A 17,090-nucleotide genomic window follows, 5' to 3' on the forward strand; every position below is an offset into this window, starting at 1 on the left:
CGGAGTTGTTGTATGCCATTGATCTTTTAACTTTTTGTTGTTGTAAATGTCTGATGGCTTGTGCTGTTGCTGAATTTGCCAAGACTTCTTTTGCCTGCATTCGATGAATGATTCTATGATAGAACCATTCAAATAGTTCTCTCAAACTGTTAGCCTTGATTCGAGAGCCACCATGTCGTGTGTGCCTGAAATAAGCATTTCTCGCCATGTAATGAGACTTTTCCATCCCTTGGGTATTCCATATTGTCGGGTTCCCATACTTTTGTATAAAATATGGTAAATGATTGAAGATGATGTGCTGTATATGAAAACAGATTAGTTAGAATGTTTTACACTCACATATTTGCATATAAGAGAGAATGAAATACACGATAATACCATGTAGTGAGTAATCTGGGTGTCTGTCCATGCTGTCTTGAATGATTTTTTCAGAAGGTTGAGATTCTCCTTGAACTTGTTCATATCACCTTGTGACCAGTCATCTTTGTCGCACATCAAAAATAGGATGTCTATTGATCGCCAAACCTCAGCCTTCGCGTTATGAGTAGTTGGTTCTTGGTCTTTGACTGCAATATGTAGCTTTTTCCAGCTCTAATACTCTACGTTGCTAACATAAGATGTGTTATATATTTTTCCATGTTTTGTTAGCTTCGGATCTCTTGTACCTTAGGGTTTAGATAAAAACCTCCGTGCCTTCACCCCACCAATGGATGGTTTGCATGGGACATCCTTCTCAGTAGTTGATCTCTTTTCATCCCGCTGGATTTTCACATTGCCACCATGAAGCCCCATATCCGACAATACCATTTCTAAGCACTGCAGGGCTACTTGTCATTCTGCCGAGTTCTTAATCTTCCAAGCAAACCCGATATATAAGTAGACCAATTTCTCCACAATTCTACAAAGGGCATGCATTGTACAAATGTGGACATTCACAAGTGGTATTTTCAAAACCGGTCGAAAAGCAGGATCCTCAATGTGACGTGTTGGAGCTTTTCTCCACCACTTTGGGTCCATGACCTTTGCAGGATCCATGCAGAACAAACACGGCGACTTTTCCATTGCACCCATTCCACAATTATACATGCACTTTAATGTTTTGAGGTCACCTGCAAGATGCCACTGAACTTGAAAGTCTCCCCTTCCATCTAGACGTAGTACCTCTCCCTGGTTAGTCTGTCGATCAATCACCTCCAGAATATTAGTTCGATGGAACACCCAATATAGAATCTCATGATCTTCTTTCTTTACATGCAACACAAGACAAATGAGACTTAAGTAGATGTGAACATTTGAGCTTACCTGAGAATCTCGCTTACCTCAAACGCACCAAGCCACCATATGTTAGATTCTGATTGAACACTAAAATATAAAGGATCATCACTGGGACACTTTGAGAGGGCTCTATTCATTAAAGTAATAGTAACATGCTCTAGCTTTTTTAACAAGCTCACACTCATCCAGTTTTAACACAAAATGTAATACCCCTCGTGACTCTTCAAATGTGATGTTGTAAAACTCCACCATTCTCTTCTGTAATATCCGCAGGTCCATAAAAATATTATTGAACTCATCATATGCCATGTTTGCTCCATGGCCACTGTAAGTTGCTTTAATATGAAAGGGCTGTCCAAGATAGTCTCCCTGTGCCTCGTTAAGCTGAAGCCTCTCTTTCCAAACACTTGAGGCTGATGGTAGAAGTTTGGATTTTATACCCTTCTTAACAAAGATGGATGAGACTGACTTTTGGATAACCGAATATTCTCTTTTGCTTACACCAAGTGAATCAAGTGTGCCTTGTATCTCTTTTGCAGGCACTGAGTTCTCTGAAATAAAGCGGTCCACTACATTTCGTTGTAGGACCTTAAACTTCTTGTCATGTACTATATCTGCTGCCAAGCTTCTACTTATAAGTGGCTTCAATATCTTTCCTATATTGGCTTTGGGGTCAATGTTTTCCTTGTCAGGATAGATTGAATCTCTACATGAAGACAATGCATAAGTAAATAACAGAAAATTTGCTTCACTAACACTATTTAGGTACATGAAAACAATGCATAACAAGAAAAAACAAAAAGATTACTTAACTAAGACAATGTAGCCGACCAAGAAGTATCACCTTAATGCTCGAATTCTTTTCTTGAGACCTCCTGATGCAAGCTGCAATGTTTCAAGATTGCGCAATTTCTTCTTTCGGATACGAGCACCCAAGATGGTGTCCTTCATTTGACAACTTCACACCTTTCCTTTCAGTTCTTGTACCTCTGTTTTATGTTGCAAAATGGTAACCTGATCTGTAGAATGTAAATGTGAAAGGCGAACAATCTCACATTGTTGAGCTTGGAGAATGCCCTTGTAAGTTTCAGCTTCTCTTGTAAGAGATTTACAATAACCCAGAAGGCCCTTTTCTCCATCACCAGCAAAGGTCAATAAGCTTGTAGGATTGACAAACGGTGGAGGCGCATTAGTCATTGGATTCTTAGGGTAGAGAGAGCCTCTAGTCTAGATATCTATGTGTTTAGCTCCCTGAGCTCTGAGCGTGTCTATGGAAGCGGGAGGTATATGTGTGTTTTTTTTACTACGCTTAATCAATGGTTGGTACTCATTGTCCAAATCAATGTGAAGGTGATATTTGGCTCGTTTCTGGGTAACATTTGTGCCATTTGAGGAGTGCGCCATTAGCCAAATGTGCAGGTTTAATGGAAAGTGAATAGCGGTTGCGCCTTCGTCCCTCCATGTTAGCCTCATTCCCTCCATATTGACAAGGTTCATTCAATGCAACTGAAAAGAGGATTATCCCTCAATCACTATGAACGAATGTTCAGAAGAGTAAGGAATCTACTTAAAGTACACTTTTTGAACTTTTACTATGAAAGAACCAGCTCTATTATTTGCCATTTTTTCTAGAGAGAGAGTGCAAAAAATACATTTTCTTAGAAGGCCCTCCAAATGACCTCCGAAATTCCCTAATGATGTTGTGGTAAGTCACAATGTGGGAATAATTGTGAGAACTCTTCCAAAAACTTCTTATGTTAATATCCACAAGAAGATTTAGCCATTTTCTAATGAATCGCGCGCACACATGCACACATAACAAACACACACACACACAATTGCATGTCTCACACACATGTACACACACACACACACACACACACACACACACACACACACACACACACATATACAATTGCATGTCTCACACACACACTTTTGTTTTATTTTGTTTGTTTTACTACATATGGCTTGGAAAAGTCCCGCTCTAATTTGTATGTGTGTACTTGAAAATGGCCCTCAATCGTGTTTTGATCCGTTGGCATATAATCTGCCGCCGCAGGTTTGCTGCCTACTTTTAATTTCTGGGACAACAGCAGCTTTTGGAAAAACCACATATGATGATCCATTTGTCTCTGACAAGTTAAAGGGTCTAGCCACTGGTTCAACAATCCTTGCACTCATTGCTTTCATTGTCATGTTCCCATTGGTTGTTCTTTCCGATCGACGAGTCTGTCGACCTCGATTATCTTAGCAGGAGGAACTAATTACAATAGCCTACTTTCCCCATGATGCAAGCATTGCAAATTTGATTTATTGTATTATAAGTCCCTTGGATTCATAGAAAACATGGGGACTATATTGATACAAACAGATAACAACTAAAATTTTTTGTATTCTGAGGGGTTTTTGGAATAGTAGATTGAAGAGATGAAATCTAAGAGCTGGAATTGACCCAGTCCTCTGCTTTGTTTCTTTGGTTATTTTTAAGTTGGAAACATTTGTATGTGTGTGTGTGTGTGTGCGTGCGTGCGTGAGAGAGAGAGAGAGAGAGAGAGAGAGAGAGAGAGAGAGAGAGAGAGAGAGAGAGAGAGAGAGAGAGAGAGAGAGAGAGAGAGAGAGAGAGAGAGAGAGAGAGAGAGAGAGAGAGAGAGAGAGAGAGAGAGCATGTACAAGTGGAAGCATATGGATATTGGAGGCTAGATGAACATGGATCAATGAGCTTGAACTCGTGTTATAACTCCCTATCATTGGTTGATCAAGCTGGCAAAACTCAGTAGCCATATTTCAAAAATGTACATACATACTAGGTAACAAACTATATTATTCCAAAGTAGGAAAGAATAGCGATTTATAAGAAAAATATACATATTACTAGAACACTGACAAATATTCTTCCATTTAAAGGACCATCACCATCAATGACCATTGAAACAAGCAGTGTGTCCGCTACACTTTACTGATGGAGTGTGCGTGCTCTGATCTCTCAACCACCGTTTGTGTGTTGTGGTTGCAACTCGGGTGTGTTGTACCTTCCCAACACATGCAAGTTCACTATATTGCCCTCACAATTGTCAAGTGAGAAATGTCCGTGCTACTCATAGGCCATGCATCAATGGAGTGTTTTACTTCTTGAAAAGAAAGATTGAGGAAATATATGGCTACAAAATTAACAAAACGTTTTTACTTCTTGAAAAGAAAGTTTGAGGGCATATCTGGCTGTGTAATCAACGGGCTGAATGCGTCTTCAAGAAGACAATGAGGAAACAATACCTTTTGCGAGGTCAACAATGGAGGAGAGATTATTGAAGACTCGAGGAAGCATTGATGGTGTAGGGAAAGGACACCGAGTGTCCTTTCCCCTCTATGTCCTTTCCCTAAAATTAGGAAGACCCGATGTGGCGATCGGTGGAGGCTAAGAGCCATGGGGGAGCACTGATTACAAGGAATTTCCTAGCCCTCAAACGTCCAGGCCAGGGGGGCCAAATAGTGATACTTGAAGGAATTCCCTGTAATGACAGTGACCTCTAAGAAAATTCTTCTTTGTGACAACGACACATGGCCTTTTGTGTGTTGATGTGTCATGTCATAATAATCAATATCTAATTCTCCTAAATGATTTTCTCATATTAAACTGATCATTTAATGTGGGGAAGTGCCAAGGGAGAAAAAGCTAGAATATTGGTTAAGTTAGCAGACCGGCCACAGTAGGGATCCAAAGGAGGGAAAATAGGGATCCAAAGGGGGGGCCATCTGCAAAAGAGCCATGTGAAACAACGGGCTAAAAAGACCCTAAGGTTCAGCCCATTAAGACTTCCAAAATGCTAAGGTTCCAAAATTCAAAGGTTGTGTCCAAAGGTCAACCTTAGGGAAAATTGGATGCTTAGTGTGTGCCCAAAAAGTCTTTCTACATCCCTACATGGGAGGGGGCGAGCCCCAAAGCTAGGGGATGAGAGAGAAAGCCACACACACACACACAGGCTCCCTTTACACAAAGGGAATGAGGGACACATGTCAGCTCCCTAGGCCAGATGCCCACAAGGTATGCCCAATTCCTATTGGAAGACCCTTGAAGTGGACCAATGAGAATTAGGCTAGAGTAAATCTAGTTTAATTAATTTAAAAACATTTAATAAAAGAAACCAATAAGAATTAAGTGTCCTAGAAGACTATTGGGCAGTCTCCCAAGGGATCCAATGAGCATTCAGGAGCCCCATGGCTTGCCTGATTCCTATTGGCCAGGAGGCAAAGGGGTCCAATGAGAGTTTAGTTTAATTATTTAATTATCTAAAGCTCTCACAAAAGGGGAAAGGGGGACACATGTCAGAAGGCTATCACTTATGCTGCTTAATCCCTATTGGCTTGACCTGGGGAGGTCCAATGAGGCAAAAGCCATACTAACTTAGCAGCTAGGGCTCGCCCAAGAGAGAGAGGGGGCTGATTTTTGCTTGGCATTGGCACTCACACTCTCACACTTGACCATGTGTGAAGGGAAAATACTCTATCTCCTCCCAAGCTTTAATGGAGAGCTCATCACCTACTCCAAGCTTGTGAGATAGAAGCCTACATCAACACTCTCTTGGCATGTGGATGCAAATCCAACCAAGAGCCAAGCTTCAATGCATGCTCATCTTCTCTACCAAGCTAATTACTAAGCTAAGCTATGCTAATATGAGTGATTATGTGAGGAGATGTACTTCTTTCTCGTAAGATACTTCTTTTTCCTCTCAATCTACTCTCATACCCTGCTAGCTCTCACCATCTTCGAAGGTGTGTGAGGTCTTGGGTCTGAGAACGGGGATAATTCAAGTTGTGTTTGATTAAGTGTTTTGCTTGGTGTATGAAGCTTCCATCTTCATTGCACTAGCTAGTCTTGAAGGAACACAAAGAATTGTATTGTACAATGTCTCTCTTGATGGAAGAAACCATAATACAAAGCCTTTTGGAGGGGGGACCGGCTCCATGCAAATCCGGTCCTCAACTGTTGTCAATAGCTTAATTGCTCTCTCTTTTGAAAGTATTGTCGATGCTATCTAACTAGGTGTTATGCTTTTTGTTGCTCTCTCCACCCAAGCACTCTTGTAATTCTCATTAGGAATCTATTCTAATGAAATGCCCACTATGTTCATGCTAATTTCCGCTACAAATAAGATTTTAGGCCATTAAATGTTACATTGGTATCAGAGCTCAAGGTTTCTCTTTTCTTGCTCAAGAAGGGAGGTCCTCAAGCTAGCTACAAATGGTTGGTATTATTAATTGCCTGTGAGTAAGTAGAATAGGGATTTTTCAGCCTTTCAGTGCGCCTGCCTTTGTGCAGTTAACGGGGCATCACCGTCGAGAGCTATGGTCTTAATAGTGGAGTCCTACGGGGCTTGCCTACGGCTTAACCACTATTGAGCTATTAGAAGCTTGACAGGAGCCGGTGCTGTTTTGGTGTCGAAAGACCCTCTCTTCTATTCCTTGCAATTAATGGTATTCGAGCCGCGGGTACAGTAGCTTGAGTGCTTTTTCTAAAGGGGTAAAGAGGAGTAGCAACTAGGGCTTGAAGTGCCAAAGTACACCTAAAAAGTTTACACCTAAAAGTTGTTAGAATGGCTGACAATATTAAAGAGAGTGAAATTAATGTTGATAACTTTGATTTTGCTCATGAGCAAGCTACTAATGATGCTTCAATGCTTGTTAATTATCTTGTTTCTAGGCTTCAACAAGCCATGGGCAATCCATCTCTCCAAAGTGAAGTGCAACGGCAGCTCCGTGCTCACGGGATTCTCCAAGTTCATCACCATGACGAGAGAACACCTAGGAAGCCTCCTTGTGAGACTACCAAAAGAGGTCTCTCTCCGATTCGGGAAGAAGAAGAGAATCCATATGAAGGGCTCAAGAACTTACTTCTTGATGATGCATCTCCTTCCCAAAGGAGAACTCAAGAGCCTCCACCGAAGGAACGAGAAAGAAGCGAGTCTCCCGCCACCTCGGCGGAGATGGCTCCACGAAGACGGCGGGCTAAACGCTCTCCATCACCACCAAAGCGGAGAAGACCTCACACTCTTCTCCACTCCATAATTCAAAGAGGGATGATAAAAAGCAAGAGAAGAAAAAGGCGAGAAAGAGGACACCCTCTTCTCCATCTTCTTCATCCTCTTCCTCTTATGAAAGCTATGGTGAAGACGACAAAGATCAAGACAAGAAAAAGGCGAGAAAGAGGTCACCCTCTTCTCCACCTTCTTCAAATTCTTCATCTTCTGAAGAAAGTGATGGTGCAACTTTTGAACCATCAAAAAGAAGAGGCCATAGGAAATCCTATGCCGCATGGAAGAGGTCGTCCAACTGAAGAAATTCAAAGAGGGAGGGAAGAGCATCTCTTTCCTTACCTATGATGGCACCTTCGGTGCTACAGACAAAGTTTTGGCCTTTATCCAGCAATTCGATGCGGCGTTTGGAGATGAGGGCTTCACGGAGTCCTCTAAGCTACGCCATGTAGCTATGCACTTTCAAAAGTCCGCAAGACAATGGTGGTCTAGCCTACGAGCCAACGGTGAAGCTCCACGAACATGGAAGGCTTTAAGAGCTTCCATTATGAAGCAGTTTTTGGCCACCGATGCCAAAGACAAAGTACTCACCGAATGGCGAAGCTTAAAGCTCTCTCCCAATGAATCCATCCACAAATATGTAGACAAGTTTTGGGACCTACAACTCAAAGCCACTGTCTTCAAAAAGTTGGATTTTGGAGAGCAAAAGCAACAATTTTGTGCGGGCTTAACCGAAGAAATGGCGGAGTATGTCAACTCCCAAAGGCCACGTACCATATCGGCGGTAATACACCATACTATGGTGGCCTCGCGAATCAATTTCCAAACGGGGGGTAAAAGAAATAATAAGCCCCCGGAAAACAAAGGTACCAATGAGCCTAAGGGGAAGGACAATGTCCAAAAGTCTCCTAAGGGCAATTCCAACAAAGCTAAAGAGAAGGGAGTTTACAAAGGAAAGAATAAACTCTCTCCTGAAGAGCTTGAGCGTTATCGTAAAGATAACCGGTGTTTCAAGTGCGGCGAACAAGGGCATGCGTACCGCGCTTGTCCCCAAAAGAACAACCGCCAAGATCCTCCTAGAGCTTCTTTGGTTGAAATCCAAGAGGAGGAGATTCACCAAACTCACCACAAAGGATCTCCTCTATGCCATGCTTGGGGAAAGGTAAGAGAACATGATGCTTTTATTCTCTTTGACCCTGGTTCTACTCACAATTTCATATCTATGGAGTTAGCCACCAAGCTAGGCATACAATCCTACGAGATGGGAGATATCCTACCCGCAGACAGTGCCTTCAAGGGGCAAGAAGCTTCAGTCACTCCCTTAATTGGGAAATTGAGGCTTCATGTCCAAGGCTATGTGGACAAAGAGGATTTCTTTATCTCTCCTCTCAAGCATGAGGATGTAATCCTAGGGGCACTATGGTTTGACTGTTTGGCTACCCATGTTAAATTTCCTGAAAGGAGAATCTCCTTTAAGTTCAGGGAAAAGGACATGTATATAGATGCTAGGGAGATGGGTAACACCATCCCCATTGTACATACACCAGCTTTCAACAAGTCAATAAAGAGCTCTATTTCCGTGTACATGATTTTTGTTAAAGATTCTCAAAATGAACCTAATGCTTTAGCAAAAGAAAATAAAAGCAACCAAAAGGAATTAGAGTTATCCAATTTTCTCAAGGGGTTTCAAGATGTCTTTATTGACGACATCCCTTCTGAGCTACCTCCTAAACGAGGTAATGCCGACCATGCAATTGAACTTCTTCCAGGAAGTTCACCGCCTAACAAACCTCCTTATAGAGTTTCTCAAGCTCAACAAGAGGAGATTATGCGGCAAGTGCATGAGTTAATTGAGAAGGGCATGGTTAGGCCTAGCTCATCTCCATTTTGCTCACCTGTGCTATTAGTGCAAAAGAAAGACGGCACATATCGTATGTGTGTCGACTATAGAGCACTAAATAGGATCACTATCAAGAATAGGTTTCCCGTTCCACGGGTAGAAGACCTATTTGATAAGCTACAAGGATCGACCTACTTCAGTAGGATTGACCTAAAAAGTGGCTATCATCAAATAAGGATAGTTGATCAAGACATTGTAAAGACCGCATTTCGTACTACATTTGGTCTTTACGAATACATTGTCATGCCTTTTGGCTTGACTAATGCACCAGCCACATTTAACCGCTTGATGGAGAAGCTGTTCAGACCTCATCGAACCTTCACTGGAGTGTTCTTTGATGATATTATCATCTACTCTAATTCATTAGAGGAACACAAGCAACACCTCCAGGTAATATTTCAAGTTTTAAGAGAGAATAAACTTTATGTTAATCGAAAGAAAAGTGAATTTTTCTTGCAAGAGATTCAATATTTAGGTCACATTATCTCTCAAGATGGAATCCAAATGGATCCATCCAAGTTAGAGGTAATAAAAGGATGGCCTAAACCAAGGAATCTTCATGAACTAAGAAGCTTTATAGGTATGTGTGCATACTATAGACGCTTCATAGAAAAGTTCTCACAAATTGCGGGACCATTACATGACCTAACAAAGAAAAATGTTAGGTATACGTGGTCTGCTAAAGGAGAACAATGCTTTCGAAAAGCTTAAAGAAAAGCTTATCTCTCAACCTGTGCTTACACTACCGGATCTCTCAAAACCATTTGAGGTCCAATGTGATGCTTGTGGTGATTGCCTTGGGGCTGTTTTGCTCCAAGAAGGGCACGCCATAGGCTATGAGAGTCGAAGGCTCGACCCTGTTGAGCAAGCTCTAGGCATATACGAAAAAGAACTCCTTGCAGTTCTACATGCCTTAGACTCATGGAAGCACTATTTATTGGGGACTCCTTTCATTCTGCGAACGGATCACCAAAGTCTTAAGTACTTCATGACGCAGACCAAGCTCTCCGACAAACAAATGAGGTGGGCAAATTTCCTTTCGCAATTTCATTTTCATATTGCTCACATTGCTGGCAAGCATAATCAAGTAGCCGATGCACTCTCAAGACGACCGAGAGTGAATGCGGTTTCCATAGCAACTCACAATGATCTATCTTCAATGATAGATGAGTATGCTATTGATCCCGATTTTAGAGATGTGATTTCAGCCCTTGCATTAGGGAAGAAAGAAGAACCATTTACTTTACAAGATGGTTATCTTCTCTATGGCAATAGACTATGCGTTACTAACTCACTACGTGAGAAAGTAATGTATGAATCTCATGCTCCCCCATATGCGGGGCATAGAGGGATTCAGTCTACCCTAAAGGGAATTGAAACATATTTCTATTGGCCTACCATGAAAGTGAACATACATGAGTATGTTTCCAAATGTGTGGTATGTCAAAAGACAAAATTTGATAGAGGGAAGCAACTTGGATTGCTTCAACCCTTGCCAATCCCTAATTCACCGTGGGAGAGCATATCCATGGATTTTATCTTTGGATTGCCTAAGTCTATCCATGGGAATACGGGAATATGGACGATAGTAGACAGGTTCAGTAAACAAGCTCATTTTATACCTGTCAAAAAGACTATCAAAGCCCATCAAATGGCAACCCTCTTCATTTCACAAATTTTCAAGTACCATGGCTTGCCAATGTCCATAGTGTCGGATAGAGATCCTAGAATGACCAGTAATTTCTGGAAGGGTCTCTTTGAGAATTTAGGAACAAGGCTAAACTTCTCTTCGGCCTATCATCCACAAACTGATGGCCAAAGTGAAATAGCTAACCTAACTATTCTGATCTACTAAAAGCCTATGTAACGGAAGTAGATCAAAGATCCCAATGGGAGAAGTACTTACCCTTAGTAGAGTATGCTTACAATAACACTGTACATACTTCTACAGGAAAAGCACCTTTCGAGGTAATTGAGGGAAGATCAAAAAGTCCCTTGCTACTTAAGGTACATGGGAAGATCTTCGCTGCAGATGAGTATAGCCGAGACCTACAAGAATCTTTCCAAAAGATTAAGGATGCTATCTCTATCTCACAGCAAAGGCAAAAGGCTGCTGCTGACAAGCACAGAAGAGCCCAAGCCTTTAAAGAAAACGATTGGGTCTTGTTAAATTTCCCAAGGCTCGATTAAGGCACACGACGGGCAAGAATCCTACGGGCCACCAAAAGTACTATGCTAAACTAGCAAAAAGGTACTATGGTCCCTTCCAGATTCTTAGGCCAATCAATGAGATGGCCTATCAACTTAAGTTGCCCAATCATTGGCTCATACACAATGCTTTTCATGTGAGCCTCTTAAAGCCTTACAAAGGAGAGCCACCTCAAGAACCAACTATTGAAGACCCACCGGAGATCGAGGACCACGAGGAGGTGCTGCAGCCCGAGTCCATTCTCCGACATGAAGACAAGGTATTAAGAGGCGGTAAGACTATCCGACGATATCTTATTAAGTTTAAGAATTATCCTTTTGAAGATGCTAGATGGATGCAAGGCATACAATTAAAGGATAACCTAAACCTTGTCAATGCTTACAATGCTTCCCAAGAGTAAGCAAATGTACAAAATGTTAAAAATGAACAAAATTTTTTGTCTTATAAGACTCTCTTTTTCTTTATTTGTGCACAAAAATGAAGTAGTATGCATGCTTAGATCAAGTTTGCGGAGACGACGTCTCCCGAACACCAAGTAGAGCTTGTCACTCTACTATGGAAGACTGATAGGACTAATGTGCAGACATGCTTGCGGCAGCCTCAGGCTCTCAAGCGCCAAATGGACTAGTCATCCATTATGGAATGATGTCGTAGGGTAACATAGGGATCCTCTACCCGCTAAGAAAAGGACTCATGCATATGCTTTATCTTCTCTACACCATAGTCGAGGACGACTATGATTTCAAGAGAGAGGTAATGTCATAATAATCAATATCTAATTCTCCTAAATGATTTTCTCATATTAAACTGATCATTTAATGTGGGGAAGTGCCAAGGGAGAAAAAGCTAGAATATTGGTTAAGTTAGCAGACCGGCCACAGTAGGGATCCAAAGGAGGGAAAATAGGGATCCAAAGGGGGGGCCATCTGCAAAAGAGCCATGTGAAACAACGGGCTAAAAAGACCCTAAGGTTCAGCCCATTAAGACTTCCAAAATGCTAAGGTTCCAAAATTCAAAGGTTGTGTCCAAAGGTCAACCTTAGGGAAAATTGGATGCTTAGTGTGTGCCCAAAAAGTCTTTCTACATCCCTACATGGGAGGGGGCGAGCCCCAAAGCTAGGGGATGAGAGAGAAAGCCACACACACACACACAGGCTCCCTTTACACAAAGGGAATGAGGGACACATGTCAGCTCCCTAGGCCAGATGCCCACAAGGTATGCCCAATTCCTATTGGAAGACCCTTGAAGTGGACCAATGAGAATTAGGCTAGAGTAAATCTAGTTTAATTAATTTAAAAACATTTAATAAAAGAAACCAATAAGAATTAAGTGTCCTAGAAGACTATTGGGCAGTCTCCCAAGGGATCCAATGAGCATTCAGGAGCCCCATGGCTTGCCTGATTCCTATTGGCCAGGAGGCAAAGGGGTCCAATGAGAGTTTAGTTTAATTATTTAATTATCTAAAGCTCTCACAAAAGGGGAAAGGGGGACACATGTCAGAAGGCTATCACTTATGCTGCTTAATCCCTATTGGCTTGACCTGGGGAGGTCCAATGAGGCAAAAGCCAGACTAACTTAGCAGCTAGGGCTCGCCCAAGAGAGAGAGGGGGCTGATTTTTGCTTGGCATTGGCACTCACACTCTCACACTTGACCATGTGTGAAGGGAAAATACTCTATCTCCTCCCAAGCTTTAATGGAGAGCTCATCACCTACTCCAAGCTTGTGAGATAGAAGCCTACATCAACACTCTCTTGGCATGTGGATGCAAATCCAACCAAGAGCCAAGCTTCAATGCATGCTCATCTTCTCTACCAAGCTAATTACTAAGCTAAGCTATGCTAATATGAGTGATTATGTGAGGAGATGTACTTCTTTCTCGTAAGATACTTCTTTTTCCTCTCAATCTACTCTCATACCCTGCTAGCTCTCACCATCTTCGAAGGTGTATGAGGTCTTGGGTCTGAGAACGGGGATAATTCAAGTTGTGTTTGATTAAGTGTTTTGCTTGGTGTATGAAGCTTCCATCTTCATTGCACTAGCTAGTCTTGAAGGAACACAAAGAATTGTATTGTACAATGTCTCTCTTGATGGGAGAAACCATAATACAAAGCCTTTTGGAGGGGGGACCGGCTCCATGCAAATCCGGTCCTCAACTGTTGTCAATAGCTTAATTGCTCTCTCTTTTGAAAGTATTGTCGATGCTATCTAACTAGGTGTTATGCTTTTTGTTGCTCTCTCCACCCAAGCACTCTTGTAATTCTCATTAGGAATCTATTCTAATGAAATGCCCACTATGTTCATGCTAATTTCCGCTACAAATAAGATTTTAGGCCATTAAATGTTACATGTCAACACAGTATAGGTTGATGTAGGCTTACATTTAAGGTGTTGCATTGGCTAACATAGAATGTTTAGATATGGTGTAAGTGAAGGTCAGTTTGATGAAATTTTGTAGAATGAGGTTGTTTCTATAAAGGAAGACTTTGTAGAGGTAGGGGATCCTGATTATAAGCCTTTAATTACATGGGTAGTGGTCCAAAAACGGCATCACATGAGGCTATTTCCTACTGATGATATCTACAAGGACAAGAAAAATAACACCTGATGAAATTATAAGGTCAGTTTGATGAAATTTTGTAGAATGAGGTTGTTTCTATAAAGGAAGCCTTTGTAGAGGTAGGGGATCCTGAGTATAAGCCGTTAATTACATGGGTAGTGGTCCAAAAACGGCATCACATGAGGCTATTTCCTACTGATGACATCTACAAGGACAAGAACAATAACACCTAATGGTAATGAAACGCAGGTTTAGTGAATGTGGGTTTCAATAAATTGTCAAATCATTTCTCAGCTTGTAGAGGAAACCACACAATCGCTTAACTTGGCTCTGTTTCTTTGATTGTTGCAATATTCTACAGGTTGTGGAGCACGATGGCCAGATGTCAGGCAGACAGAAATAGAGAATTTTCATAGCCTCAATCATAGTTTTTGCGCATGCTTATGGATGAGCAGTTGTACTACCATATGGGTTTGGAGATCTGGGCACCTCTAGTATCTACTTTTCGTCTCTCACCTTTTGGCTCTAAAATCTAAATTCTAGCCTCTAGTCTCTAGAGTCTACTTATGTTTTGGATTCAGGTGCATGCTTAGAGTTTTAAACATGGTGGTGTACTATGTAGGCTCTGAATTTTCATATGTATGCTATCTGATGTGGAAAATTTCTCGGGAGTCTGGTTGACGTGTGGGAGAACATTGGCCTCTTTAAATATTTACCTATCTTACTCTTGGATGAGGCCACTAATACTCTCGATGCAGAATCGGAGGGCATGGTGCATACTGCCCTTGACCAAGCAGCACTGGGCTGCGTGACGCTCATTGTTGCCCACTGCCTGTCCACCATTTGTTATGGTCACCTCATCACAGTCTTCCACAATGGCCAAGTCGCAAGGACGGAAAGCATGAGGAACTTTTGCGGAGGATGGGGATAATGCTACACTCACTCAAGCTACTACCGCAAATAATGATGTCCACAATGATAGATCACATGGGACTATAGCTATGGATATGTCCTACCCCCTCAACCATTGCCTGCACTAACTAGGTTGCTGGCTTGCCCTCTCAACTGCCAAATGAGCAGCGTGCATGATAAAACACAAACTCTTCAGCTTATCGCTTTGTACATGTCAATAGAAAGAGGCGCTCACTCTCATGATACCTACGTCTATTTGACACACCAGAATATTGAGAAGATTTCAAATCTGGTCATTGCTTTCACCCAGCCATGATAATAAAAGTCGATGCTTGCACTGTCAAAAGAAAACACAGCAGTATGTGGTATATTTTCCAAATCAGCACAAGTGGTTGACAAACTTCATGCCCGATATGTTATCTCTTGAAGTTGCATTGAGTGCACGGGATTTTTGATGTGGGCAGGACTAAGGTCTGAGTTTTTTTCATCCGCTCCAAAGCAAGGGGCTCTCTCCAGACGTGATCACCTACTTTTACATGTTCAAGGCATGTAACATTTTGCACATGGGCAAACAAAGTGATGATCAAATTGTTAGTCACACGCTCTTGGTATATACTATCATGCTTGTTTGACATGTACACAAAGTGCTCGACAAGATTCTTGTCTATAATGTTGGCATGCAACAACATGCAAAGTATTGAAATGTTCCAGAGAAAAGGGATGAGATTGTTAATCAGGGATGTGCATTGCAATGCCTTGGTCTACATGCATCCCAAATGTGATGCACTTTTCAAAGCAGAATCTAAGATATGCTTAACATGAGTACATGTAAGTAGGTTTGAGCTGCTTTTAACGATTGTGGATCAAGGGCTTTTATCCCAATGTGATCAACTTTTATTTTTTTGTTTTGAAGGTATAGGGAATTTTGCAAGACATTTTCCACTTTTGGCACACTCCCTCTCTCTCTCTCTCTCTCTCTCTCTCTCTCTCTCTTGTTGTCGTACTCTCACACCCCTATCCTATCTCTATTCCACAAGTATGTTTTTCTCTCTCCGTCTAATCCTTCTTCTCTCTCGTTCTCTTGGTACTTATTTCACCTACCTCAATGCCACCATAGAGAGAGTACATATGAGAGAGCTCCATGCTTATATAAACTCAAAAAAGCATCACCTTTAGCCAAAAAACACGAATTGATTAACTCGCAAATAAAATTAACCCCTTCACAAGGGAAAGAACATGTATATAGATGCTAGTGAGTGCGGTCATACTATACCACTTGTAAATCCTCCCGCTTTTGATAAATCAATGAAGAGATCTGTTTTTGTGTACATGTTTTTTGTCAAAGAGTCTCTAAAAGATCCTAATGTTTCATCAAATGTAAATGGTAGAAATCAAGAAGACTTGGACTTGTCTAATTTTCTAAAAGGATTCCAAAGTGTGTTCATTGATGATATCCCTATGGACTTACCTCCAAAATGAGGGAACAATGACCATCGCATTGAGCTCCTTCCAAGAATCTCACCGCCTAACAAGCCTCCCTATCGAGTTTCTCAACCTCAACAAGAGGAGATCACGAGGCAAGTACAATAATTGGTTGACAAAGGGATGGTGAGACCTAGCTCCTCTCCCTTTTGTTCTCCAATCCTTTTAGTGAAAAAGAAATATGGTACTTACCACACGTGTGTGGAATATCGAGCACTAAATCATATCACTATAAAAAATAGATTTCCCGTGCCTTGGGTAGAAGATCTGTTTGATAAGCTACAAGGATCTACCTAGTTCAGTAGGATTGACCCTAAAAGTGGATATCATCAAATAAGGATAGTGGATGAAGATATCCTAGAGACCGCGTTTTGCACAACATTTGGTCTTTATGAATATCTAGTCATGACTTTCGGTTTGACTAATGCACTAGCCACGTTTATTCTTCTGATGGAGAAAATTTTTAGACCCTACGGTAAATTTACTAGAGTGTTCTTGATGATATCATCATCTACTCCAAGTCTTTGGAGGAACATAAGAAACATCTCCAAATGATTTTTTAAGCATTAAGGGAGAACAAGCTTTTCCTCAACCAAAAGAAAAGTGAATTTTTCCTTCAAGAGATTCAATACTTAGGTCATATTATCTCTCAAGATGGTATCCGTATGGATCCATCAAAGTTAGAGGTAATAAAAGCATGGCCTAATCCAAGGAATCTACATGAG

This window comes from Adiantum capillus-veneris, chromosome 3 (genome assembly GCF_014529385.1).
Source record: "Adiantum capillus-veneris isolate H3 chromosome 3, ASM1452938v2, whole genome shotgun sequence".
Taxonomy (NCBI): Eukaryota; Viridiplantae; Streptophyta; class Polypodiopsida; order Polypodiales; family Pteridaceae; genus Adiantum; species Adiantum capillus-veneris.